Genomic DNA, 4664 nt, shown 5'->3' with positions numbered 1-4664 from the left:
CTTATTTTAAATCTGTATTCTATAAGCCCACGAGGAAATTTGTGTGTTTTGTCTGGCTTCACAAGGTGGCATACCCATTAAGCTATAGCATTAAATTAAAAAAAATCTCAAAAAACATATTTGCATAACATGCGATAATAACCACTTTATTGAAAGTAAAGAACAATACTTTTAAAATTATTTTAGTGTCCAGTCAACCCCATACATTCTCTAGTATAGGAAAATGTGTTCTATTTTTGAAAATGCTACTTATATTTCTCATTTTCATTCAGAAAAATAAAAAACAATTTAATTACAAAGGACTCGATTTTATATATTTGGAAAATATATATAAATGTGGATTGCTAGGGGCGCTTGGGTGGCTCAGTTGGTTGAGCATCTGACTTCGGCTCAGGTCATGATCTTGTGGTTTGTGAGTTTGAGCCCCGAATATCAAAGTGCCAGATATTTTATAAATGTTTTTATTATATCAGAAAAATTCTTATTGGGGTGCCTGGGTGGCTCAGTCAGTTAAGCATCCAACTTCGGCCCAGGTCATGATCTCACAGTTTGTGAGTTCTAGCCCTGCGTCAGACTCTGTGCTGACAGCTCAGAGCCTGGAGCCTGCTTCAGATTCTGTGTCTCCCTCTCTCTCTGCCCCTCCCCCACTCATGCTCGCTCGCGCGTGCTCTCTCTCTCTCTCTCTCTCAAAAATAAATAAACATTAAAAAAATAAAAAATAAATAAATATGGAATGCTTGCCAATGGGGACAGTGTGTAATAAAGTGGGTTTTGAAAACTGATGCTCAAAATATAATCAGAAAGTCACAGAGTGTGTAATGGCAAAGGGATGTTTGGCAGGTATAAATAGGGCAGGCAGTTCTTTCTTTTTCACCACTTTTTTTTTTAATGTTTATTCATTTTTGAGAGTCAGAGAGAACAGAGCATGAGCTGGATAGGGGCAGAGAGAGAGGGAGACAGAATCCAAAGCAGGCTCCAGGCTCTGATCTTCCAGTACAGAACCTGATGTGGGGCTCGAACTCACTGACCACAAGATCAGGACCTGAGCCGAAGTCAGATGCTTAACCGATGGAGCCACCCAGGCGCCCCATTTTCACCACTTTTCTAAAGGTCTCTACTGAACTACAGAAAGCTATGTGGGAGTGGGGACACGGTGGTGAGGAAAAATGTGGGAGAAATTTTCTCTCCACTCCTCCAAAATCTTTACTATGGCTCTAGTCATCTATGGAAACAATAAGAAATAGAGAGCTAATAAAGCTTTCACTGATTAACCAGGCCAGCATTATTTGAATGTACAACAGCCCCATTTCTTATCTAATAAGCATTAAACTCAAATAAGTAAAAACATATTTCTTCTCTCCCTAGTGCTATTATAAGCTTCTTGAGACAACCTGGCTCTTCCTGTTTTGTCCTCCTAACACCTGATATCATATTCTGTCCAGAGAGAAACCTCCATAAACGTTTTCTGCTGAGTTTACTGATCTAATTCTTCCAGAATGCATGACCCTTGACCTTTATTTAACTAGCCTTGCACCTCAATCTCTCCAATCATACCCTGAGGATAATAATTCCACCTCCAGTTAGTATTCAAGCTCATGGGTACGAAATACCTGGCAGAGAGCAGGACTCCATAACTGATGAACCTTCCATCTTCAGCATACAATTTCCTGATTATTTCATTCTTTCCCACTGCTGATCTGTTGTACTCCATAATGTGGCACTCATATGGACATTATAAATGCACATATATTTGCATACTTTCATTAATCGCATGCCACATGCTAACATACCAGCTTCACATTGTTTTATCAAATCATTACAGTTAACATTAATTGGTTCTCAAAAGTCAATGGATTGAACACATTTTTTTTTTTTTTACAGTGACGTATTGTTCAGTAACATCCTCCTAACTGTCAGGCAAGTAACTTGCCTGATTAGCCCTTCTCTGCCTCAAATCATAAGCATATGAACAAATGGGTCTTCTTTGGAGTCCTTCTAATTAAAAGCATTGAGTTAATGCCTTAAAATTATAAGCAGCCCTGGGGCATTTGATTTGAGTTCAAGTTAGAACAAATAATCCAATAGAAATATAAAGCTAGCCACGTACGCAATTTGAAATTTTCCAGGTAAACACTGTTGCAGAATGCTACCGCAATTCAGGTGAAGAATTGTATCTTGAACCATTTATTCTTTTGACTGTCTCTCTTTATTCCATAAAGGATCAAGGACACGTAAGGCAAACTATATACAACAAAACAATGGTAAAATAGGAGTTGGAACCAAATAAATTAGGAAACCAAGAGTGAGGAAAATAAAACACAAATGCACAGACCTAACAGCCACGAGGGCTCACCATTTTAGGGCCTTCACACGTGTTTTTTTCCCTCTTCTTAGAAGAGTCACTTTCCCAGATCTTTAGATGGCTTCTTTCTTGTCATGCGTGGCTCTTCCGAGATACAGGTTTCACAGAGATGCTCTATCTGACCACCTTGTCTGAAATAACTTTCTAGTCATCTTTGCCACCTCCCTTTGCTTTATTTTCATCAGAGGATTTATCAAAATCAAGTCGTTTCTTGTTCACCTGTATGTTTATGTTTATGTTTTGTTACCTCTCTTCCCCAATTCAAATACCAGTGCCAGGAGAGCAAGGGTCTTGTTGAGCTTGCTTGCCTCTGCCTCCTCCAGTTTTGGAAATGGGGCCTGGTATATAAGAAGACACTTGATAAATAGTTTCAAGTGAATAAGTGTTCTTACAAATTTGTTAGATGGCCCTAAGACTGCTGGAAGTCAAAATGAAGAGAGAGGAATGCGACAGGAGGGTGCTTCCCAGTGCTTCACTGGGAAGAAGACTTTTGAAAACAAGCACTTAACTCTATCAGACTAGTACTGCCCAGGAGCCCATTCAGTTGGATACTGACTCACACAATGAGCAGGGCCTCCACGCCAGCAAACTTGGGAACACAAGTCTCCCAGCAAATGAAAGGCAAAGTTGTGAAATAGAACATTGTATAGGGCACAAAGGTACACGGTCTACATTGGAACTTTATGTTAGGCTGGATTCATGCAAACACAGAACTTAGATAAAAGGAGTAGATTTAATTGTGTATGTTCCAATTGTTCCAACACACATCTCATTTCTCTTTATTGGGTTTTTGATAGGAACTGTGAAGAGCAGGGGGAAGCTTTTTAATAAAGTATTTAATTTTTTAGAAGTTTTCCTTTGTTCTTAGTCTCATGATTAGTTTTAACATGCCAAATAAATTGTGAGCTGCTTAAGGGCAGAAACTGTAGCATACTTAAATATTTCTTCTCATTCCTAGGACATAAGATAATGACCGGACATGGCAGATGTTCACTAAGAATCAGGTTTTGGTGATGATAATGGCATTATATGGATTCATTAGTCACACAGAAATCCATTATGTGCATAAATAAATTTTATTGTCCCAGACTCTTTTAAGGTAAGTTGGGAAAGACATTAGCCAGAGTGTGGCACAGGAGGTCAGAGCCAGATGGCCTCATCAGGTGAACTTGGGCCTGAATGAGCACAGCTAATTATACTAAACCAGTCATTCTCCAATGTTGGTGTGGGTCTCAATCACAAAGAAAAGTATTAAAAGTGTAGATGTTTGGCCTCTGCTCCAAACTCACAGATTTATAACCTGCAGAGGTATTGTCTAAACCCTCCCTTGATGTTGAAGGAATACACTGAAAAAGAGTGCACATGAAATATCCAGAGGAAGTAGAGAAACCAAAATGGAGTTATTCAGTTGTCTACTGCAGATACTAAACTACTCTAAAACTTAAAGGCTTAACGTAACCATTTTATCATTGTTACTGCTGTGGCCATGGACAAAGCATGGTCTATAAGACTTGACTCTGCAGTGTTTGTTCCATAGTGACCCAGGAACTGGAAGGAGCTGAACCTGGTCAAGCGTATCTGCTTCTCTGGTCTCAGACCTCCTGTAGGAATCTCTTACATGACCTTTCCAACTGTGGTGACCTCAGAGTGGTCGGGGTAGTGGGACTTCCTGTGGCTCAGGGTGTTGTTCCAGGAGATGGGAAAAGGAAGCTGTCAATGTCCCAAGACGGGCCCAGAAACTGGCACAGCATCACTTCTGCTGCATTCTATTGGTCAAAGCACCTACAGAGCCCACTCAGAATCAAGAGGGGGAGACATAGACCCCTTCTTTCCATTAGAGATGTGTCAAGGGATTTGTAAGTGTCTGTAATCCACCACTAGGATAGTAAATCAGTGAGGCCTTAAGAAATCCTGGTTTGATTTAACTTCAGCAGTATTTTTTTTTTCCAGCTTACCAAATCAAGAGGAAGAGTTGAAAAGTTTTCTAACAATCCAAAATACTGAGTCTATGCCATAAACCCTAGAATATGCAGAATGGATTGGAAATGGTTTTAAAATCAGTTGTAGAAAAGCTTGCTTAAAACATTTTTTTGTAAATGTATATTAAATAGGATTGGTAGGATAAATTAATCTTATGTTAACTTATTATAGATTAATTTTTATTTGAATATGTAGCAAAGGAACATTTTAATGGCAGAAAACATGATGTTTCAATGTTGTATTAGCAAATGTAAATTATGTTAAAGTAGCTATTTTAGGAAGTTTCCTGTTGTTGTTAATCCCCCCCATTGTTATGAAGAAG

The 4664-nt window shown here is 39.0% G+C and overlaps 1 protein-coding gene across 3 annotated transcripts in view; it reads left to right on the top strand.

Moving 5' to 3' along the window:
* PLCB1 (phospholipase C beta 1) overlaps window positions 1-4664 on the top strand; it is a 704439-nt gene that overhangs the window by 323178 nt on the left and 376597 nt on the right. The window lies entirely within an intron of this gene.

This window comes from Puma concolor, chromosome A3, assembly GCF_028749965.1.
Source record: "Puma concolor isolate L17-30 chromosome A3, mPumCon1.1.hap2, whole genome shotgun sequence".
NCBI classification, from domain to species: Eukaryota; Metazoa; Chordata; class Mammalia; order Carnivora; family Felidae; genus Puma; species Puma concolor.
Note: the sequence above shows the minus strand (reverse complement) of the source record. Positions and strands in the feature narration are given on the sequence as shown.